At 45.2% G+C, this 23,376-nt stretch overlaps 1 non-coding gene and 24 pseudogenes across 1 annotated transcript; all 25 read right to left on the reverse strand.

Annotated features, from left to right (window-relative positions):
* Nucleotides 1–46: 46 nt before the first annotated feature.
* On the reverse strand, nucleotides 47–165 carry LOC148256251 (5S ribosomal RNA; annotated as a pseudogene).
* A 4,132-nt stretch (nucleotides 166–4,297) lies between these two features.
* LOC148256252 (5S ribosomal RNA) lies at nucleotides 4,298–4,416 on the reverse strand. Its single transcript, XR_015820462.1, has one exon. It is a non-coding gene; the product is annotated as a 5S ribosomal RNA (ribosomal RNA).
* A 351-nt stretch (nucleotides 4,417–4,767) lies between these two features.
* On the reverse strand, nucleotides 4,768–4,886 carry LOC148256253 (5S ribosomal RNA; annotated as a pseudogene).
* A 319-nt stretch (nucleotides 4,887–5,205) lies between these two features.
* On the reverse strand, nucleotides 5,206–5,323 carry LOC148256254 (5S ribosomal RNA; annotated as a pseudogene).
* Nucleotides 5,324–5,667: 344 nt separating this feature from the next.
* On the reverse strand, nucleotides 5,668–5,786 carry LOC148256255 (5S ribosomal RNA; annotated as a pseudogene).
* Nucleotides 5,787–6,134: 348 nt separating this feature from the next.
* Nucleotides 6,135–6,252, reverse strand: LOC148256256 (5S ribosomal RNA; annotated as a pseudogene).
* A 2,585-nt stretch (nucleotides 6,253–8,837) lies between these two features.
* LOC148256257 (5S ribosomal RNA) lies at nucleotides 8,838–8,955 on the reverse strand (annotated as a pseudogene).
* Nucleotides 8,956–9,160: 205 nt separating this feature from the next.
* Nucleotides 9,161–9,279, reverse strand: LOC148256258 (5S ribosomal RNA; annotated as a pseudogene).
* Nucleotides 9,280–9,485: 206 nt separating this feature from the next.
* LOC148256259 (5S ribosomal RNA) lies at nucleotides 9,486–9,604 on the reverse strand (annotated as a pseudogene).
* Nucleotides 9,605–9,809: 205 nt separating this feature from the next.
* On the reverse strand, nucleotides 9,810–9,928 carry LOC148256260 (5S ribosomal RNA; annotated as a pseudogene).
* A 202-nt stretch (nucleotides 9,929–10,130) lies between these two features.
* On the reverse strand, nucleotides 10,131–10,249 carry LOC148256261 (5S ribosomal RNA; annotated as a pseudogene).
* An 852-nt stretch (nucleotides 10,250–11,101) lies between these two features.
* LOC148256262 (5S ribosomal RNA) lies at nucleotides 11,102–11,220 on the reverse strand (annotated as a pseudogene).
* Nucleotides 11,221–11,753: 533 nt separating this feature from the next.
* Nucleotides 11,754–11,872, reverse strand: LOC148256263 (5S ribosomal RNA; annotated as a pseudogene).
* Nucleotides 11,873–12,077: 205 nt separating this feature from the next.
* LOC148256264 (5S ribosomal RNA) lies at nucleotides 12,078–12,196 on the reverse strand (annotated as a pseudogene).
* Nucleotides 12,197–12,726: 530 nt separating this feature from the next.
* LOC148256265 (5S ribosomal RNA) lies at nucleotides 12,727–12,845 on the reverse strand (annotated as a pseudogene).
* Nucleotides 12,846–13,755: 910 nt separating this feature from the next.
* Nucleotides 13,756–13,874, reverse strand: LOC148256266 (5S ribosomal RNA; annotated as a pseudogene).
* Nucleotides 13,875–14,133: 259 nt separating this feature from the next.
* Nucleotides 14,134–14,252, reverse strand: LOC148256267 (5S ribosomal RNA; annotated as a pseudogene).
* Nucleotides 14,253–14,783: 531 nt separating this feature from the next.
* On the reverse strand, nucleotides 14,784–14,902 carry LOC148256268 (5S ribosomal RNA; annotated as a pseudogene).
* A 1,437-nt stretch (nucleotides 14,903–16,339) lies between these two features.
* On the reverse strand, nucleotides 16,340–16,458 carry LOC148256269 (5S ribosomal RNA; annotated as a pseudogene).
* A 206-nt stretch (nucleotides 16,459–16,664) lies between these two features.
* Nucleotides 16,665–16,783, reverse strand: LOC148256270 (5S ribosomal RNA; annotated as a pseudogene).
* Nucleotides 16,784–16,990: 207 nt separating this feature from the next.
* LOC148256271 (5S ribosomal RNA) lies at nucleotides 16,991–17,109 on the reverse strand (annotated as a pseudogene).
* A 418-nt stretch (nucleotides 17,110–17,527) lies between these two features.
* Nucleotides 17,528–17,645, reverse strand: LOC148256272 (5S ribosomal RNA; annotated as a pseudogene).
* A 1,251-nt stretch (nucleotides 17,646–18,896) lies between these two features.
* On the reverse strand, nucleotides 18,897–19,015 carry LOC148256273 (5S ribosomal RNA; annotated as a pseudogene).
* Nucleotides 19,016–19,825: 810 nt separating this feature from the next.
* LOC148256274 (5S ribosomal RNA) lies at nucleotides 19,826–19,943 on the reverse strand (annotated as a pseudogene).
* A 2,159-nt stretch (nucleotides 19,944–22,102) lies between these two features.
* LOC148256275 (5S ribosomal RNA) lies at nucleotides 22,103–22,220 on the reverse strand (annotated as a pseudogene).
* Nucleotides 22,221–23,376: the final 1,156 nt, after the last annotated feature.

The raw sequence follows: 23,376 nt of genomic DNA on the forward strand, positions 1-23,376 counted from the left end.
CATAGGTCCAGTTACGCGTAACGTCGACGACCCATCTGTAAAAAATTGGGTGCTACACGAGTACTTCCCAGGAGGTCACCCATCCTAGTACTACTCTCGCCCAAGAACACATAACTGCGGAGTTCTGATGGGATCCGGTGCATTAGTGTTGGTATGATCGCACCTGTTTCATCCCGCGCTGCAAATACATACACGCCTTCTCCTTCTCTCCACCCTCCCATCATTTGTTTCCTTGTGCGTGCACGTTGCACCTCTCCTTCTCGTTCTAATATCAAGTAAAATGCCTTGGCGTCGTGTCTCACATTTGCGAATAAACTAGCGGACCATAGTTCCAGTCGCACTTAACGTCGAATGCCCCATCTGAAAAAAATAGATGAAACACAAGGACTTCCCAGGAGGTCACCACTCCTAGTACTACACTCGCCCAAGCACATTTAACAGTGGAGTTATGATGGGATCTGGTGAATTAGTGATGGTATGATGACACCTGTTTAATTCCGCGCTACAAATACATACACTCCTTCTCCTTCCTTCCCCCTCTCGTCATTTGTTTCCTTGTGCGTGCACACTAAACCTCAGCTTCTCTTTCTAATATCAAGTAAAATAAACGAGTGCCTTAACTCACATTTGCGAATAAACCAACGGAACATAGTTCCAGTCGCACGTAACGTCGAACGACCAATCTGTAAAAAACCAGGTGCAACATGAGGACTTCCCAGGAGGTCACCACTTCTAGTACTACACTCGCCCAAGCACATTTAACTGCAGAGTTCTGATGGGATCTGGTGAATTAGTGATGGTATAATGGCACTTGTTTCACTCCGCGTTGCCAATACATACACTCCCTTTCCTTCCCTCCACCCTCCTATCATTTGTTTCCTTGTGCGTGCACACTGCACCTCTCATTCTCCTTCTAATATCAAGTAAAATGCCCTGGTGCCGTGACTCACATTTGTGAATAAACCAACGGACCATAGTTCCAGTCACGCGTAACATCGAGTGACCCATCTGCAAAAAAATTGGTGTAACACGAGTACTTCCGAGGAAGTCACCCATCCTAGTACCACTCTTGCCCAAGCACACTTTAATGCATAGTTCTAATGGGATTCGGTGCATTAGTGCTGGTATGATCGCACCTATTTCATTCCGCGCTACAAATACATACACTCTTTCTCCTTCCCTCCCACCTCCTGTCATTTGTTTCTTTATGCGTGCACACTGCACCTCTCTTTCTTGTTCTAATATCAAGTAAGATGCCTCGGTACCGTGACTCACATTTGCGAATTAACCAGCAGACCATAGTTCCAATTGCACGTAACGTCCAACGACCTATCTGCAAAAAAATTTTTACAACACGAGTACTTCCCAAGAGGTCACCCATCCTAGTACTACTCTCGCCCAAACACACATAACTATAGAGTTCTGATGGGATTCGGTGCATTATTGTTGGTATGATCGCACTTTGTTTCATTCCGCACTGCCAATACATGCACACCTTCTCCTTCCCTCCACCCTCCCGTCATTCGTTTCATTGTTCGTGCACACTGCACCTCTCCTTCTCGTTTTAATATCAAGTAAAATGCATTGGCGCCATGACTCTCATTAGCGTCATAAATCAGCAGACCATAGTTTCAGTCACGTGTAACATTGAACGATCAATCTGCAAAAAAATGGGTGCAATACGAATACTTCCCAGGAGGTCAACCATGCTAATACTACTCTCACCAGAGCACACTTAACTGCGGAGTTTTGATGGGATCCGGTAAATTAGTGCTGGTATGATCGGACTTGTTTCATTCCGTGCTACAAATACATACACTCCTTCTCCCTCCCTCCCCCTCTCGTTATTTATTTCCCTGTGCGTGCACATTACACCTCCCCTTCTCAATCTAATATCAAGTAAAATGCCCCGGCGCAGTGACTCACATTTGCGAATAAACCAACAGACTATAGTTTCAGTCGCGCGTAACATCAAAGGATCCATATGAAAAAAAAATGTGTAAAACACGAGGACTTCCTAGGAGGTCACACATCCTAGTACTACTCTCACAAAAGTACACTTAAGTGCAGAGTTATGATGGAATATGGCGCATTAGTGCTAGTATGATCGCACCTGTTTCATTCTGCGCTGCAAATACATACACTCCTTCTCCTTCCTTCCCCCTCCCATCATTTGTTTCCTTGTGCGTGCACACTGCACCTCTCCTTCTCGTTTTAATATCAAGTAAAATGCCCCGGCGCCGTGACACACATTTGCGACTAAACCAACGGACTATAGTTCCAGTCGCGCCAAACGTCGACCAACCCATCTGTAAAAAAATAGGTGCAACACAAGGTGCGTACACACTGCACCTCTCCTTCTCGTTTTAATATCAAGTAAAATGCCCCGACACCATGACACACATTTGCGAATAAACCAACGGACCATAGTTCCAGTCGCGCCAAACGTCGACCAACCCATCTGTAAAAAAATAGGTGCAACACGAGGACTTCCCAGGAGGTCACCACTCCTAGTACTACACTCGCCCAAGCACATTTAATTGCGGAGTTTTGATAGGATCTGGGGAATTAGTGATGGTATAATTGTACCTATTTCATTTCGCGCTGCAAATACATACACTCCTTCTCCTTCCCTCCCCCCTCCCGTCATTTGTTTCCTTGTGCGTGCACACTGCACCTCTCCTTCTTGTTCTAATATCAAGTAAAATGCCCCGGCTCTGTGACTCACATTTATGAATAAACCAGTAGACCATAGTTCCAGTCGCGCGTAACGTCGAACGACCCAACTGTAAAAAAAGGGTGCAACACAAGAACTTTTCAAGAGGTCACCACTCCTACTACTACACTCGCCCAAGCACATTTAACTGCGGAGTTCTCATGAGATCCGGTGAATTAGTGATGGTATAATGCCACCTGTTTTATTCGGCGCTGCAAATACATACACTCCTTCTCCTTCCCTCCCCTCTTCTGTCATTTGTTTCCCTGTGCGTGCACACTGCACCTCCCCTTCTTGTTCTAATATCAAGTAAAATGCCCCGACGCCGTGACTCACATTTACGAATAAACTAGCAAACCATAGTTCCACTCGTGCGTAACATCAATGGACCCATCTGCAAAAAAATGGGTAAAACACAAGGACTTCCTAGGAGGTCACACATCCTAGTACTACTCTCGCAAAAGTACACTTATCTGCGGAGTTTTGATGGAATCCGATGCATTAGTGCTGGTATGATCGCACCTGTTTCATTTCGCGCTTCAAATACATACACTCATTCTCCTTCCCTCCCCCTCCCATAATTTGTTTTCTTGACTGCACCTCTCCTTCTCGTTCTAATATCAAGTAAAATGCACCGGTGCCGTGACTCATATTTGCGAATAAACCATTGGACTAAAGTTCCAGTCGCGCCTAACATCGAACGACCCATCTACAAAAAAATAGCTGCAACACGAAGACTTTTCAAGAGGTCACCACTCCTAGTACTACACTCGCCCAAGCACATTTAATTGTGGAGTTCTGATGGGATCTGGTGAATTACTAATAGTATAATGGCACCAATTTCATTCAGCGCTGCAAATACATACACTCATTCTCCTTTCCTCCCCCCTCTCGTCACTTGTTTCCTTGTGCATGCACACTGCACCTCTCCTTCTCGTTCTAATATCAAGTAAAATGTCCCGATGCCGTGACTCACATTTGCGAATAAACCAGTGGAATATAGTTCCAGTTGCGCGTAACATCGAACGACCCATCTGTAAAAAAATGGGTTAAACACGAGGACTTCCCAAGAGGTCACCACTCCTAGTACTACACTCGCCCAAACATAATTAACTGCGGAGTTCTGATGGGATCTTGTGAATTAGTGATGGTATAATGGCAACTGTTTCATTCCGCGTTATAAGTACATACACTCCTTCTCCTTCCCTCCCCCCTCCCGTCATTTGTTTCCTTGTGCGTGCAAACTGCACCTCCCATTATCGTTCTAATATCAAGTAAAATGCCTCAGTGACGTGACTCACATTTGCGAATAAACCAGCGGACCATAGTTCCAGTCGCGCGTAACGTCGAATGACCCATCTCGACTCATGCCCATATGAACAGATCGCCCCCCTCCTCTCATTTTTTATTGTTCTATTATTTAAGATGCTCGCAATTACACTCTCATCAAGTGATGGGCTTTAATTGAATGCTGAAAAAAATTAAGAAAAATGCTCTGGTGTCGTGACTCATGTTTGCAATTGAACTGGCGGACCATCGCTCCGGTCCAATTGAATGTTTAACGCCCTGTCTGAAAAAAGAAGGGTGCAACACGAGAACTTCCAAGTAGATCACTCATCCTAGTACTACTCTCGTCCAAGCACGCTTAACTACGGAGTTCAGATGGGATCCGGTGAACTAGTGCTGGTATGATCGCACCCGTTCTAGTTTGCGCCGCAAGTATATATACCCCTTCTCCTTCCCTCTCCCCTCCCGTCATTTGTTTCGCTGTGCGCGCACCTCGCCTCTGCATCTAATTCTAATATCAAGCGAAATACTCCAGTGTCTCCACTCATGCCCATATGAACGGATAGTGTCACACCTCATTTTTTATTGTTCTACTATGTAATATGCTCGCAGACACTCTTATCACATGATGGGCTTTAATTGAATGCGCGAAAAATATTAAACAAAATGCCCTGGCACCGTTACTCACGTTTGCGAATGAACCGGTGGACCTTCGCTTCGGTCCCGCATAATGTTTAACGCCCAGTCTGAAAAAAGAAGGATGCAACACGAGAGCCGAGAGCTTCTCAGGAGGTAACCCATCCTAGTACTACTCTCGCCCAAGCACGCATAACTGCAGAGTTCTGATGGGATCCGGTGAATTAGTGCTGGTATGGTCGCACGCTTTCTTGTTTGCGCCACAATTACATATGCCCCTTTTCATTCCCTCTCTCCTCCTGTCATTTGATTCGTTGTGTGCGCACCTCACCTCTTCTTCTAGTTCTAATATTAAGAGAAATGCCCAGGCGCCTTAACTCATGCCCATATGAACGGATCGCCCACCGCACCTTATTTTTTGTTGTTATATTATGTAAGGTGCTTGCAATGACACTCTTATCACATGATTGGTTTTAATTGAATGTGTAAAAAATATTAAGCAAAATGCCCTGGCGGACCGTCGCTCCGGTCCCGCAAAACATTTAACGGCCCATCTGTAGAAAGAAGGATTCAACACGAGCACTTCCCAGAAGGTCACACATCCTAGTACTACTCTCGCCCAAGAACACTTGACTGCGGAGTTCTGATGGGATCCGGTGAACTAGTACTTGTATGATCGCAATCGTTTTGGTTTTCGCTGCAAATACCTATACCCCTTCCCCTTCCCTCTCCCTTCCCATCATTTATTTCGCTGTGGGCGCAACTCACTTCTGCTTCTAGTTCCAATATCGAGCGAAATGCCTCGGCGCCTCCACTCATGTCTATATGAAACTCTCGCCACACCTCCTTTTTTATTGTTTTACTATGTAAGATGCTTGCAATGACACTCTCATCACGTGATGGGCTTTAATTGAATACATGAAAAATATTAAGCAAATTGTCCCGGCGCCGTGACTCACGTTTGTGAATGAACTGCCAGACCATCGCTCTGGTCCCGCGTAACATTTAATGCCCCGTCTATAAAAAGAAGGGTGTAACACGAGTACTTCCTAGGAAGTTACCCATCCTAGTACTACTCTCGCCCAAGCACGCTTGACTACGGAGTTCTGATGGGATCCGGTGAACTAGTGCTGGTATGATTGCACCCCTACTAATTTGCACCACAAAGACATATACCACTTCTCCTTCCCTCTCCCTTCCCGTCATTTGTTTCGTTGTGGGCTTAACTCACCTTTGCTTCTAGTTCTAATATCGAGCGAAATACCCTGGCACCTCGACTCATGGCCATGTGAACGAATAGCCCACCACACCTCATTTTTCGTTGTTCTACTATTTAAGATGCTCGCAATGACACTCTCATCACGTGATGGGCTTTAATTGAATGCACGAAAAGTATTAAGCAAAATGCCCCGGTGCCGTGACTCACGTTTGCGAATGAACAGGCAGACCGTTGCTCCAGTCCCACGTAACATTTAACACCCCGTCTGTAAAAAAAAGGGTGCAACACGAGTACTTCCCAAGAGGTCACCCATCGTAGAACTACTCTCGCCCAAGCACGCTTAACTGCAGAGTTCTGATGGATCCCGTGAACTAGTGCTAATATGATCACACCCATTCTAATTTGTGCCGCAAAGACATATATCCCTTCTCCTTCCCTCTCCCTTCTTGTCATTTGTTTCGCTGTGCTCGCAACGCACCTCTACTTCTAGTTCTAAGATCGATCGAAATGCCCCGGTGCCTCGACTCATGTCTATATGAGCGGAACACCCGCCGCACCTCTTTTTTTGTCGTTCTACTATGTAAGATGCTCGTAATAATAATCTTATCACGTGGTGGGCTATAATTGAATGCGTGAATAATATTAAGCAAAACGCTCCGGCACCATGACTCACGTTTGCGAATTAACCGGCGACTGTCGCTCTAGTCCCGCGTAACATCTAACGCCCCATCTACAAAAAGAAGGGTGCAACATGAAAACTTCCTAGGAGATCACCCGTCCTAGTACTGCTCTTGCCCAAACACGATTAACTACGAAGTTCGATTGGATCCAATGCATTAGTACTGGTATGATCGCACACCTTCCATTCCGCGCTGCAAATACATATATCACTTTTCCTTCCCTCTCCCCTCTCATCATTTATTTTGTTTTACACGCACACCGCATCTCTGTTTCTAGTTCTAATATCAAGCGAAATGCCAAGGCATCTCGACTCATGCGCAGATGAACAGACTGCCTGCCACAACTCTATTTTCATTGTTCTACTATGTAAGATAATCGTAATGACATTCTTATCTCTTGATGGACTATAAATGAATGCATGAAAAATATTAAGCAAAATGTCTAAATGCCGCGACTCACACTGGCGGACTGTCACTCCGGTCATGCGTAACATTTAACACCCCGTCCATAAAAAGACAGGTGGAATACGAGGACTTCGCAAGAGGCCGCCCATCCTAATACTACTTTCACCAGAGCTCGCTTAACTGCGGAGTTCGATAGGATCCAATGCGTTAGTGTTGGTATGATCGCACCCCTTCCATTTCGTGCTGCAAATACATATACCCCTTCTCTTTCCCTCCCCCTTCCCGTCATTTATTTTGCTGTGCACGTACACTACACCTCTGTTTCTAGTTTAATATCAAGCAAAATGTATGGGCACCTAGACTCACGCCTAGATAAACGGACCACCTGTCGTACCTCATTTTTTATTGTTCTACTATGTAAGATGCTTGTAATGACACTCTTATCATGTGGTGGACTATAAATGAATGCATAAAAAATATTAAGCAAAATATTCTGGCGCCACGACTCATGCCGGCGGACTATGGCTCCTATTAGGCATACGAGAACTTCCCAAAAGATCACCCATCCTAGTACTACTCTCACCAAAACACGCTCAACTATGGAGTTCGATGGGATCCGGTACATTAGTACTAGTATGATCGCACCTCTTCTATTTTGCGCTACAAATACATATACCCCTTCTCCCTCCCTCCCCCTCTGTTATTTATTTCGCTATGCGCGAACACCGCACCTCTACTTATAGTTCTAATATAGAGAAAAATGCTCCAGTACCTCGACTCACGCCCAGATTAAGGAACTACCCCCTGCACCTCATTTTTCGTTATTCTACTATGTAAGATGCTCGTAATAACACTCTTATCACGTGGTGAACTATAAATGAATGCACGAAAAATATTAAGAAAAATGTCTTGGCGTTGCGACTCACTCCGAGGGACAATGGCTTTGATCGCACATAATGTTTAACGTCCTGTCAGCAAAAAAATGAGTGGAACATTAGAACTTTCCATGAGGTCACCCATCTTAGTACTACTTCCGCCCAAGCACACTTAACTACAAAATTCGATGGGATCCAGTGCATTAGTGTAGGTATGATCGCACACCTTCAATTCCACGCTGCAAATACACATACCCCTTCTCCTTCCCTCCCCCCTCCCATCATTTGTTTCGTTTTGCGCACACACCACACCTCTGTTTCTAGTTCTAATATCAAGCAAAATACCCCGGCACCTCGACTCACGCCCAGATGAATAGATCACCCCCCCTACCTCATTTTTCATTATTATACTATGTAAGATACTCGTAATGACACTCTTACCATGTGGTGGACTATAAATGAATGCACAAAAAATATTAAGCAAAATTTTCAGGCCCTGCGACTCACACCAGCAGACTGTGGCTCCGATCGCACTTAATGTTTAACACCCCGTCTACAAAAAGACAGGTTCAACATGAGGACTTTCCAGGAGGTCACCCATCCTAGAACTAATCTCGCCCAAGCACGCTTGACTACAGAGTTCAGATGGGATCCTGTGCATAGTGTTTGTATGATTGTAACTGTCCCATTCCCCACTGCAAATACATATAGCCCTTCTCCTTCCTTCCCCCCTCCTATCATTTATTTCACTGTGCGGGCATACCTCATCTCATCTTCTACTTCTAATATAGAGCGAAATGCAATGTCGCTTCGACTCACGCCCAAAAGAACGGAGGCCCGCTGCGCCTCTTTTTTCGTTGTTTTATTATGTAAGACTCTCGTAATGAGACTCTTATCGCGTGGTGGACTACAAATAAGTTCACATAAAATATTAAGCAAAATGTTTGAATGTCGCTGCTCATGTCAGCGGACTGTGGCTCCGATTGCACGTAACGTTTGACGCCCAGTCTGCAAAAAGACAGGTGAAACAAGAGAATTTCCAAATAGGTCACCCATCCTAGTACTGCTCTCGCCCAAGCACGCTTAACTACGGAGTTCGATGGGATCCGATGCATTAATGCTAGTATGATTGCACCCCTTCCATTTCGCGCTGCAAATATATATACCCCTTCTCCTTCCCTCCCCCACTCGTCATTTTTTTCGCTGTGCACGCACACCACACCTCTCCTTCTTGTTCTAATATCAAGTAAAACGTCCCGGCACCGTGACTCACATTTGCGAATAAACCAGCGGACTATAGTTCTAGTCGTGCGTAATGTCAAACGACCCATCTGCAAAAACATGGGTGCAACACGAGTACTTCCTAGGAGGTCACCCATCCTAGTACTACTTTCACCCAAGCACACATAACTGCTGAGTTCTGATAGGATCCGGTGCATTAGTGTTGGTATGATCACACCTGTTTGATTCCGCACAGCAAATACATACACTTCTTGTCCTTCCCTCCTCCCTTCTATCATTGTTTTCCTTGTACGTGCACACTGTACTTCTTCTTCTTGTTCTAATATCAAATAAAATTCCCCGGCACCGTGACTCACATTTGCGAATAAACCAGCGGACCATAGTTCTAGTCGTGCGTAATGTCAAACGACCCATCTGCAAAAACATGGGTGCAACACGAGAACTTCCTAAGTGGTCACCCATCCTAGTACTACTCTCACCCAAGCACACTTAACTGCGGAGTTTTGATGGGATCCGGTGCATTAGTGCTGGTATGATCGCATCTGTTTCATTTTGCGCTGTAAATAAATACTCTCTTTCTCTTCCCTCCCCCCTCCCGTCATTTGTTTCCTTGTGCATGCACACTGCACCTCTCCTTCTCGTTCTAATATCAAGTAAAATGCCCCGGCGCCGTGACTCATATTTGCGAATATACCAGCAAAACATAGTTCCAGTCGCGCGTAACTTCGAACGATCCATCTACAAAAAAATGTGTGCAACACGAGTACTTCCCAAGAGGTCACCCATCATAGTACTATTCTCGCCCAAGCACACTTAACTGCGGAGTTCCGATGGGATCCAGTGCATTAGTGTCGGTATGATCGCACTCGTATTAGTCCGCGCTACAAATACATACACTTCTTCTTCCCTTCCCCTTCCGTCATTTGTTTCCTTGTGCATGCACACTGCATCTCTCCTTCTCGGTCTAATATCAAGTAAAATGCCCCGGTGCCGTGACTCATATTTGAGAATAAACCAGCGGACCAAAGTTCCAGTCGCGCGTAAGGTCAAACGACTTATCTGTAAAAAAATGGATGCAACACGAGTACTTCCCAAGAGGTCACCCATCCTAGTACTACTCTCGCCCAAACACACTTAACTGCGGAGTTCTGATGAGATCCAGTGCATTAGTGCTGGTATGATTGCACCAATTTTATTTTGCGCTGTAAATACATACACTCCTTCTTCTTCCCTCCCCCCTCCCGTCAATTGTTACATTGTGCGTGCACACTGAACCTCTTTCTCGTTCTAATATCAAGTAAAATACCACGGCGCCTTAACTCACATTTGTGAAAAAACTAGCGGAACTAGTTCCAATCGCGCGTAACGTCAAACACCCCACCTGAAAAAACTAGGTGCAACACGAGGACTTCCCAGGTGGTCACCACTCCTAGTACAACACTCGCCCAAGCACATTTAAGTGCGGCATTCTGATGGGATCCGATGAATTAGTGGTGGTATAATGGCACCTGTTTCATTATGTGCTGCAAATACATAAACTCCTTCTCCTTCCCTCCCCCCTCCCGTCATTTGTTTCCTTGTGTGTGCACACTGCGCCTCTCCTTCTCGTTCTAATATTAAGTAAAATGCCTCGTTGCCATGACTAATATTTACGAATAAACCAGCGGACCATAGTTCCAGTCACGTGTAACGTCGAATGACCAATCTGCAAAAAAATGGGTGTAACACGAGTACTTCCCAGGAAGTCACCCGTCCTACTACTACTCTCGCCCAAGCACAAATAACTACGGAGTGCTGATGGGATCCGGTGCATTAGTACTGGTATGATCTCACATGTTTCATTCTGCGCTGCAAATACATATACACCTTATCTTTCCCTCCACCCCCCCGTCATTTGTTTTCTTGTGCGTGCACACTTTACCTCTCATTCTCGTTCTAATATCAAGTAAAATGTCACGGTGCCATGACTCATATTTGCGAATAAACCAATAGTAAAAAGTTCCAGTCGCACGTAGTGTCGAACGTGCCATCTACAAAAAAAAGGGTGCAACACGAGGACTTCCCAAGAGATCACCCATCCTAATACTACTCTTGCCCAAACACACTTAACTGCGGAGTTCTGATTGGATCCAGTGCATTAGAGCTAGTATGCTCGCACCTGTTTCATTCCGCGCTGCAAACACATACACTCCTGCTCCTTCCCTCCCCCCTCCCGTCATTTGTTTCCTTATGCGTGCACACTGTACCTCTCATTCATGTTCTAATATCAAGTAAAATACCTTGGCGGCGTGACTCAGATTTGCGAATAAACCAACTGACCATAATTCCAGTCGTGCGTAATGTCGAACGATCCATCTGCAAAAAAATTTGTGCAACATGAGGACTTCCCAGGAAGTCACTGATCCTAGTACTACTCTTCCCCAAGCACACTTAACTACGGAGTTCTGATGGGATCCAGTGAATTAGTGCTGGCATGATCGGACCTATTTCATTCCGCGCTGCAAATACATAAACTCCTTCTCCTTCCCTCCCCCCTCCCATCATTTGTTTCCTTGTGCGTGTACACTGCACCTCTTCTTCTCGTTCTAATGTATCTTAAAATGCCTCAGCGCCATGACAAACATTTGCGTATAAACCAGCAGACCATAGTTCTAGTCGTGCATAACATCGAATGGAACATCTGAAAAAAAAAAATGGTGCAACACGAGAACTTCCCAAGAGGTCACCCATTCTAGTACTACTCTCGCCCAAGCACACTTAACTGCGGACTTCTGATGGGATCCGGTGCATTAGTGTTGGTATGATCGCACCTGTTTTATTTCGCGCTGCAAATATATACACTCCTTCTCCTTCCCTCCCCCTCCCGTCATTTGTTTCCTTATGCGTGCACACTGCACCTCTCCTTCTCCTTCTAATATCAAATAAAATTCTCCGGCACCATGACTCATATTTGTGAATAAACCAGCGGACAATAATTCTAGTAGTGCGCAACGTCGAACGACCCATCTGCGAAAAAATTGGTGCAACACGAGGACTTCTCAGGAGGTCACCCATCAAAGTACTACTCTCGCCCAAGCAAACTTAACTGCGAAGTTCTGATGGAATCCGGTGCATTAGTGCTGATATGATCGCACCTGTTTCATTTCGTGCTGTAAATATATACACTCTTTCTCCTTCCCTCCCCCTCCTGTCATTTATTTCCTTATGCGTGAACATTGCACCTCTCCTTCTCCTTCTAATATTAAGAAAAATTCCTCGGTGCCGTGACTCACATTTGCGAATAAACGAGTGGACCATAAATCAAGTCGCGCGTAACGTTGAACGCCCATTCTGAAAGAAAATAGGTGCAACACAAGGACTTTCCAAGAGGTCACCACTCTTAGTACTACACTCGCCCAAACACATTTAACTGCGGAGTTCTGATAGAATACGGTGAATTAGTGATTGTATAATTGGACCTGTTTCATTGTGCGCTGTAAATACATACACTCCTTCTCCTTCCCTCCCCCCTCCCGTCATTTATTTCCTTGTGCGTGCACACTGCACCTCTCCTTCTCATTCTAATATCAAGTAAAATGCCCCGGTGCCGTGACTCACATTTGCGAATAAACAAGCGGACCATAGTTCCAGTCGCGCGTAACATCGAACGACCCATCTGCAAAAAAATGGGTGCAACACGAGTACTTCCCAGGAGGTCACCCATCCTAGTAATACTCCCGCCCAAGCACACTTAATTGAGGAATTCTAATGGGATTCGGTGTATTAGTACTGGTATGATCGCACTTGTTTGATTCCGCGCTTCAAATACATACACTCCTTCTCCTTCCCTCCCCCCTCCCGTCATTTGTTTCCTTGTACGTGCACAATGCACCTCTCTATCTCGTTCTAATATCAAGTAAAATGCCCTGGCGCCGTGACTCACATTTACGAATAAACCAGCAGATCATAGTTCTAGTCATGTGTAACGTCGAACGACCCATCTCCAAAAAATTTGGTGCAACACGAGGACTTCCCAAGAGGTCACACATCCTATTACTACTCTCGCCTAAACACGCTTAACTGCAGATTATGATGGGATACGATGCATTAGTGCTAGTATGATCCCACCCGTCCTATTCCTCACTTTAAATACATATACCCCTTCTCTTTCCCTCCCCACTCCCATCATTTGTTTTGCGCTGCGTGGACACCGCACATCTACTTCTAGTTGTAATATCAAGCAAAATGTCCTGTTGCCTCGACTCACGCCCAGATGAACGGACCGCCTGCCGCACCTCTATTTTGCTTGTTATATTATTTACGATACTTGTAATGACACTCTTATCATGTGGTGGACTATAAATGGATGCACGAAAAATATTAAGAAAAAGACGGGTGCAACAAGAGGACTTCCCAGGAGGTCACCCAACCTAGTACCACTCCCGCTAAAAAATATTTAACTACGTAGTTCTAATGGGATCCGGTGCATTAGTGCTAGTATGATCTCACCTGTTTCATTTCGCGCTGTAAATAAATACTCTCCTTCTCTTCCCTCCCCCCTCCCGTCGTTTGTTTCCTTGTGCGTGCACACTGCACCTCTCCTTCTCGTTCTAATATCAAGTAAAATGCCCCGGCGCCGTGACTCAGATTTGCGAATAAACCAGCGGACCATAGCGCTAGTCGCACGTAACGACGAACGACCCATCTGCAAAAAAATGGGTGCAACACGACTACTTCATAGGAGGTCACCCATCCTAGTACTACACTCGCCCAAACACACTTAACTGCGTAGTTCTAATGGGATCCGGTGCATTAGTGCTAGTATGATCCCACCCGTCCTATTCCTCACTTTAAATACATATACCCCTTCTCTTTCCCTCCCCCATCCCATCATTTGTTTCGCGCTGTGTGGACATCGCACATCTACTTATAGTAATATCAAGTAAAATGCCCTGTTGCCTCGACTCACGCCTAGATGAACGGACTGCCTGCCGCACCTCTGTTTTGCTTGTTCTATTATTTACGATGCTTGTAATGACACTCTTATTACGTTGTGGACTATAAATGGATGCACGAAAAAAATTAAGAAAAAGACGGGTGCAACAAGAGGACTTCCCAGGAGGTCACCCATCCTAGTACTACACTCGTCCAAGCACACTTAACTACGTAGTTCTTATGGGATCCGGTGCATTAGTGCTGATATGATCGCACATCTTTCGTTTCGAGCTACAAATACATACACTCCTTCTCTTTCTCTCCCCCTCTCGTCATTTGTTTCCTTGTGCGTGCACACTGCACCTCTTTTTTTTTGTTTTAGTATCAAGTAAAATGCCCCGGATTCGTGACTCACATTTGCGAATAAACTAGCAGACCATAGTTTTAGTCGCGCGTAACGTTGAACGACCCATCTGCAAAAAAATTGGTGCAACACGAGGACTTCCCAGGAGGTCACCACTTCTAGTACTACACTCGTCCAAGCACATATAATTGCAGAGTTCTGATGGGATTCGGTGAATTAGTGATGGTATAATGGCACCTGTTTCATTCCGCACTGTAAATACATACACTCTTTCTCCTTCCCTCCCCCCTCCTGTCATTTGTTTCCTTGTGCGTGCACACTGCACCTCTCATTCTCGTTCTAATATCAAGTAAAATGTCCCGGTGTTATGACTCACATTTGTGAATAAACCAACAGACCATAATTCTAGTCGCGAGTAACGTCGAACGACCCCTCTACAAAAAAATGGTTGCAACACGCGGACTTCCCAGGAGGTCACCCATCCTAGTACTACTCTCGCCCAAGCATACTTAACTGCGGAGTTCTGATGGGATCCGGTGCATTAGTGCTGCTATGATCACACATCTTTCATTTCGCATTGTAAATACATAAACTCCTTCTCCTTCCCTCCCCCCTCCCGTCATTTGTTTCCTTGTGCGTGCACACTACACCTCTTCTTCTTGTTTTAATATCAAGTAAAATGCCCCAGTGCCGTGACTCATATTTGCGAATAAACCAGCGAATCATAGTTCCAGTCGCGCGTAACGTTGAACAACCTATCTGCAAAAAAATAGGTGCAACATGAGTACTTCCCAAGACATCACCAGTCCTAGTACTACTCTCGCCCAAACACACTTAACTGTGGAGTTTTGATGAAATCTGGTGCATTAGTCCTAGCATGATAGCACCTGTTTTATTATGCACTGCAAATACATACACTCCTCCTCCTTCCCTCCCCCCTCCCGTCATTGATTTCCTTGTGCGTGCACACTGCACCTCTCATTCTCGATCTAATATCAAGTAAAATGCCTCAGCGCCGTGACTCACATTTGTGAATAAACCAGCGGACCATAGTTCAAGTCGCGCGTAACGTAGAACGACCCATTTGTAAAAAAATAAGTGCAACACGAGTACATCCCAGAAGGTCACCCATCCTAGTACTACTCTCGCCTAAGCACCCATCGCTTCTAATTGATTTTGCAATGCAAATGCATGTACTCCTCTTTCCCTCCCCCCTTTCGTCATTTGTTTCCTTATACGTGTACACTGCATCTCTCCATCTCGTTTTAATATCAAGTAAAATGCTCCAGCGCTGTGACTCATATTTGCGAATAAACCAGCAGACCATAGTTCCAGTCGCGCGTAACGTCGAACGACCCATCTACAAAAAAATGGGTGAAACACGAGGACTTCCCAAGAGGTCACCCATCCCGCCCAAGCACACTTAACGTCGGAGTTTTGATGGGTTCTAATGCATTAGTGCTAGTATGATCGCACCTATTTAATTCCGCACTGCAAACACATACACTCCTTTTTCTTCTATTCCCCATCTCATTATTTGTTTCCTTATGTGTGCACACTGTACCTCTGCTTCTCGTTCTAATATCAAGTAAAATGCCCCGGCGCCGTGACTCACATTTATGAATAAACCAGCGGACCATAGTTCTAGTCGCGCGTAACGTAGAACAACACATCTGCGAAAAAATAGGTGCAACACGAGGACTTCCCAGTGATCCTAGTACTACTCTCGCCCAAACACACTTAACTTTAGATTTCTTATGGGATTCGGTGCATTAGTGCTGGTATGATCGCACCTGTTTCATTCCGCGCTGCAAATCCATACACTACTTCTCCTTCCCTCCCCCCTCCCGTCATTTGTTTCCTTATGCGTGCACAGTGTACCTCTTTTTCTCATTCTAATATCAAGTAAAATGCCCTGGCGCCGTGACTCACATTTGCGAATAAACCAGCGAACTATAGTTCCAGTCGCGCGTAACCTCGAACGACCCATCTGCAAAAAAATGGGTGCAACAAGAGAAATTCCCAGGAGGTCACCAAGTCTAGTACTACTCTCACCCAAGCACACTTAACTGCAAAGTTTTGATGGGATCCGGTGCGTTAGTGCTGGTATGATCGCACCTGTTTGATTCCGCACTGCAAATACATACACTCCTTCTTCATCTCTCCCCCCTCTCGTCATTTATTTCCTTGTGCGTGCACATTGCACCTTTGCTTCTCGTTATAATATTAAGTAAAATTATCCGGCGCCGTGACTCAAATTTGTGAATAAACTAGCAGACTATAGTTCCAGTCACACGTAACGTCGAACGACCCATCTTCAAGAAAATGAGTGCAACATGAGAACTTCCCAAGAGGTCACCCATCCTAGTACTACTCTCGTCCAAGCACACTTAACTTCGGAGTTCTGATGGGATCCGCTGCAGTAGTGCTGGTATGATCGCATTTGTTTTATTCCGCGCTGCAAATACATACACTCCTTCTCCGTCCCTCCCCCCTCCCGTCATTTGTTTCCTTGTGCGTGCACACTGCACCTCTGCTTCTCATCCTAATATCAAGTAAAATGCTCGTGGCGCCGTGACTCATATTTGTGAATAAATCAGTGAACCATAATTCAAGTCGCGCATAACGTCGAACGACCCATCTGCAAAAATATGAGTGCAACACGAGGACTTCCCAGGAGGTCACCAATCCTAGTACTATTCTTGCCCAAGCACACTTAACTACGGAGTTCTGATGGGATCTGGTGAATTAGTGATGGTATGATCGCACCTGTTTCATTACGCATTGTAAATACATACACTCCTTCTCTTTCCCTCCCCCCTTCCGCCATTTATTTCCTTGTGCGTGCACACTGCACCTCTCTTTCTTGTTCTAATATAAAATAAAATGCCCCGGCGTCGTGACTCATATTTGTGAATAAACCAGTGGACCATAGTTCCAATCGCACGTAACATCGAACGACCCATCTCGACTCATGCCCATATGAACGGATCGCCCGCCGCCTCTCATTTTTTGTTGTTATACTATTTAAGATGCTCACAATGACTCTCTCATCACGTGATGGGCTTTAATTGAATGCTAAAAAAATATTAAGAAAAATATTCCGGTGCCGTGACTCACGTTTGCAAATGAACCGGCGGACCATCGCTCCGATCCAGTTGAATGTTTAACGCCCCGTCTGCAAAAAGAATGGTGCAACACGAGAACTTCCTAGGAGATCACCCATCTAATACTACTCTCGCCCAAGCACGCTTAACTATGAAGTTCAGATGGGATCTGGTGAACTAGTGCTGGTATGATCGCACCCGTTCTAGTTTGCGCAGCAACTACATGTACCCCTTCTCCTTCCCTCTCCCTTCCCATCATTTGTTTCCCTGTGCGCGCACCTCACCTCTACATCTAATTCTAATATCAAGCGAAATACCCCGGCGCCTCGACGTGTGCCAATATGAACGGATAGCGCCGCACCTCGTTTTTTATTGTTCTACTATGTAATATGCTCACAGACACTCTTATAATGTGATGGGCTATAATTGAATGAGCGAAAAATATTAAACAAAATGCCCCGGCGCCGTGACTCACGTTTGGGAATGAACCAGTGGACCGCTGCTCCAGTCCCGCGTAACGTTTAACGCCTAGTCTGAAAAAAGAAGGATGCAACGCGAGAGTCGAGAGCTTCCCAGGAGTTAACCCATCCTAGTTTTACTCTCTCCCAAGCACGCATAACTGCAGAGTTTTGATGAGATCCGGTGAACTAGTGCTAGTATGATCGCACACTTTCTTATTTGCACCGTAAATACATATTCCCCTTCTCCTTCCCTTTTCCCTCTCATCATTGGATTCGCTTTGCGCACACCCCACCTCTTCTTCTAGTTCTAATATTAAGCGAAATGCCTCAGCGCCTCGACTCATGCCCACATGAACGGATCGCCCACCGCACCTCCTTTTTTGTTGTTATATTATGTAAGGTGCTCGCAATGACACTCTTATAACGTGATTGGTTTTAATTGAATGTGCAAAAAATATTAAGAAAAATGCCCCAGCTGACCGTCACTCTGGTCCCACGTAACATTTAACGCCCAATCTATAGAAAGAAGGGTACAACACGAGCACTTCTCAGAAGTTCACGCATCCTAGTACTACTCTCGTCCAAGAACGCTTGACTGCAGAGTTCTGATGGGATCCGATGAACTAGTGCTGGTATGATCACAATTGTTTTGGTTTGCGCCACAAATACATATACCCCTTCCCCTTCCCTCTCCCTTCCCATCATTTATTTCGCTGTGGGCGCAACTCACCTCTGGTTCTAGTTTTAATATCGAGCGAAATGTCCCAGCGCCTCGACTCATGTCTATGTGAAACACTCGCCGCACCTCCTTTTCCATTGTTCTACAATGTAAGATGCTCGCAATGACACTCTCAACACGTGATGGGCTTTAATTGAATGCACGAAAAATATTAAGCAAAATGTCTCGACGCCGTGACTCACGTTTGTGAATGAACCACCGGACCGTCTCTCTTGTTACGCGTAACATTTAATGTCCCGTATACAAAAAGAAGGGTGCAACACGCATACTTCCCAAGAGGTCACCCATCATACTACTACTCTCGCCCAAGCACGCTTGACTGTGGAGTTCTGATGGGATCCGGTGAACTAGTGCTGGTATGATCGCACCCCTTCTAATGTGCGCCGCAAAGACATATACTACTTATCCTTCCCTCTCCCTTCCTGTCATTTGTTTCGCTGTGCGCGCAACTCACCTCTGCTTCTAGTTCTAATATCGAGCGAAATGCCCTGCAGCTCGACTGATGCCCATATGAACGGATCACCCGCCGCACCTCATTTTTCGTTGTTCTACTATTTAAGATGCTCGCAATGACACTCTCATCACGTGATGGGCTTTAATTGAATGCACGAAAAGTATTAGGTAAAATGCCCCAGCACCGTGACTCACGTTTGTGAATGAATAGGCGGACCGTCGCTCCAGTCCAGCGTAACTTTTAACGCCCCGTCTGAAAAAAAAAGGTTCAACACGAGTGCTTCCCAAGAGGTCACCCATCGTAGAACTACTCTCGTCCAAGCACGCTTAACTGCAGAGTTCTGATGGATCCCGTGAACTAGTGCTGGTATGATTGCACCCCTTCTAATTTGCGCCGCAAAGACATATACCACTTCCCTTCCCTCTCCCTTCCCGTCATTTGTTTCACTGTGCGCGTAACGCACCTCTGCTTCTAGTTCTAATATCGAGCGAAATGTCTCTATGCATCGACTCATGTCTATATTAATAGAACACCCACCGCACCTCCTTTTTTGTTGTTCTACTATGTAAGATGCTTGTAAAAATAATCTTATCACGTGGTGGGCTATAATTGAATGCACGAATAATATTAAGAAAAATGCTCCGGTGTTGTGACTCACGTTTGCAAATTAACTGGCGACTGTTGCTCTAGTCCCGCGTAACATTTAACGCCCCATCTGCAAAAAGAAGGGTGCAACATGAGAACTTCCTAGGATATCACCCATCTTAGTACTACTCTCGCCCAAGCACGATTAACTACGAAGTTCGATGGGATCTGATGCATTAGTGCTGGTATGATCGCACCCCTTCCATTCTGCGCTGCAAATACATATACTACTTCTCCTTCCCTCTCCCCTCTCATCATTTATTTTGTTGCGCGCGCACACCGCACCTCTGTTTCTAGTTCTAATATCAAGCAAAATGCCAAGGAATCTTGACTCATGCCCAGATGAACAGACTGCCCGCCACAACTCTATTTTCATTGTTTTACTATGTAAGATAATCGTAATGACATTCTTATCTCGTGATAGACTATAAATGAATGCATGAAAAATATTAAGCAAAATGTCCCAATACCGCGACTCACACTGGTGGACTCTCGCTCCGGTCACGCGTAACATTTAACGCCCCATCCCTAAAAAGACGGATGAAAAAAGAGGACTTCGCAGGAGGTCACCCATCCTAATACTGCTTTCACCAGAGCACATTTAACTCCGGAGTTAAACATGATCTGATGCATTAGTGTTGGTATGATCGCACCCCTTCCATTTCGTGCTGCAACTACATATACCCCTTGTCCTTCTCTCCCCTCTCCCGTCATTTATTTCGCTGTGCATGCACACTACACCTCTGTTTCTAGTTCTAATATCAAGCGAAATATCCGGGCACCTCAACTCACGCCTAAATAATCGGACTGCCTGTCGTACCTCATTTTTCATTGTTCTACTATGTAAGATGCTCGTAATGACACTCTTATCATGTGGTGGACTATAAATGAATGCACAAAAAATATTAAGAAAAATATTATAGCGCCACGACTCATGCCGGCAGACTATGGTTCCTATTGCGCATAACGTTTAACACCCCATCCGTAAAAAGACGGGCGCAACACGAGGACTTCCGAAAAGATCACCCATCCTAGTACTACTCTCGCTAAAACCCGCTCAACTATGGAGTTCGATGGGATCCGGTGCATTAGTGCTAGTATGATCGCACCTCTTCTATTTTGCGCTACAAATACATATACCCATTCTCCCTCCCTCCCCCTTGTTATTAATTTTGCTATGCACGAACACCGTACCTCTGCCTATAGTCCTAATATAGAGCAAAATGCTCCGGCGCCTCGACTAACTCCCAGATGAACGGACTACCGCCTGCACCTCGTTTTTCATTATTTTACAATGTAAGATGCTTAGAATGACACTCTTATCATGTAGCGGACTATAAATGAATGCACGAAAAATATTAAGAAAAATGTCTTGGCATTGTGACTCACTCCAAGGGACAATTGCTTTAATTGCACATAATGTTTAATGTCCTGTCAGCGAAAAAACGAGTGGAACATGAGAACTTTCCAGGAGGTCACCCATCCTAGTACTACTTCCGCCCAAGCACACTTAACTATAAAATTCGATGGGATCCAGTACATTAGTGCAGGTATGATCACACCCCTTCCATTCTATGCTGCAAGTACATATAGCCCTTCTCCTTCCCTCCCCCATCCCATCATTTGTTTCATTGTGCGCACACACCACACCTCTGTTTCTAGTTTTAATATCAAGCGAAATACTCAGGCACCTCGACTCATGCCCAGATGAATGGATCGCCTACCGTACCTCATTTTTCATTGTTATACTTTGTAAGATACTTGTAATGACACTCTTATCACGTGGTGGACTATAAATAAATGCACGAAAACTATTAAGCAAAATTTTTAGGCCCCATGACTCACATTGGTAGATTGTGGCTCAGATCGCACTTAACGTTTAACACTCCATCTACAAAAAGACGGGTTCAACACGAGGACTTTTCAGGAGGTCACCCATCCTAGAACTAATCTCTCCCAAGCACGCTTGACTATTGAGTTCTGATGGGATCTTGTGCATTAGTGTTTCTATGATCGCAACTGTCCCATTCCCCACTGTAAATACATATAGCCCTTCTCCTTCCCTCCCCCCTCCCATAATTTATTTCGCTGTGCGGGCATACCGCATCTCTGCTTCTAGTTCTAATATAGAGCAAAATGCCATGTCGCTTCGACTCACGCCTTGAAGAACGAAGGCCCGCTACATCTCTTTTTTTGTTGTTCTACTATGTAAGACTCTCGTAATGAGACTCTTATCACGTGGTGGACTACAAATAAATGGACGTCAAATATTAAGAAAAATGTTTCAACGTCGCCACTCATGCCAACGGACTGTGGCTCCGATCGCGCATAACGTTTGACGCCCCGTCTGCAAAAAGACGGGTGCAACAAGAGAACTTCCCAGGAGGTCACCCATCCTAGTACTACTCTCACCCAAGCACGCTTAATTACAGAGTTCGATGGGATCCGGTGTATTAATGCTAGTATGATTGCACCACTTCCATTCCGCACTGCAAATACATATACCCCTTCTCCTTCCCTCCCCCAACCTATCATTTTTTTCACTGTGCGCACACACTACACCTCTGTTTATAGTTCTAATATCAAGCACAATGTCCCGACGCCTCGACTCATGCCAGAAGAAAGGACCGCCCACCGTACCTCATTTTTCTTTATTCTACTATGTAAGATGCTCGTAATGACACTCTTATCACGTGGTAGACTATAAAAGAATGCACGAAAAAATAGTAAGCAAAATTTTCTGGTGACGCGACTCACACCAGCGAATTGTGGCTCCGATCACATGTATCGTTTTATGCCCCGTTTGCAAAAAGACAGTTCAACACAATGACTTCTCAGAAGGTTACCGATCCTAGTATTACTCTCGCCCAAGCATGCTTAACTGCATAATTCGATGAGATTCGGTGCATTAGTGCTGGTATGATTGCACCACTTCCATTCCGCATTGCAAATACATATACCCCTTCTCATTTCCTCTCATCACCCGTCATTTTTTTCGCTGTGCGCACACACTGCATCTCTGTTTCTAGTTCTAATATCAAGCAAAATGCCCCAGCGCCGTGACTTATGCCCAGATTAAAGTACCACCCGCCACACCTTTTTTTTTCATTGTTCTACTATGTAAAATGCTCGTAATGACTCTCTTATTACGTGGTGGAGTATAAATGAGTGCACAAAAAAAAAGTGAAATGCCGGGACGCGACGACTCATGCTGGCAAATGAACTAGTGGACTATGGCTCCGGTCGCGCGTAACGTTTGATGCCCTGTATGCAAAAAGACGGGTGCAACATAAGCACTTCCCAGGAGGTCACTCATCCTAATACTACTCTCGACCAAACACACTTAATTGCAGATTATGATATGATACGAGGCATTAGTGCTAGTATGATCCCACCCCTCCTATTCCTCACTTTAAATACAAATACCTCTTCTCTTTCCCTCCCCCCTCCCTTCATTTGTTTCGCTCTGTGTGGACACCGTACCTCTACTTCTTGTTGTAATATCAAGCAAAATGCCCCGTTGTCTCGACTCACGTCCAGATGAACGGACCGCCCGCCGCACCTTTGTAGATGGAATTCGGTGAACTAGTGCTGGTATGATCGCACCCGTTCTAGTTTGTGCCGCAAGTACA

The sequence above is a fragment of the Carica papaya genome, chromosome 5, assembly GCF_054855325.1.
Source record: "Carica papaya isolate Zhongbai chromosome 5, ASM5485532v1, whole genome shotgun sequence".
In the NCBI taxonomy this organism is placed as follows: Eukaryota; Viridiplantae; Streptophyta; class Magnoliopsida; order Brassicales; family Caricaceae; genus Carica; species Carica papaya.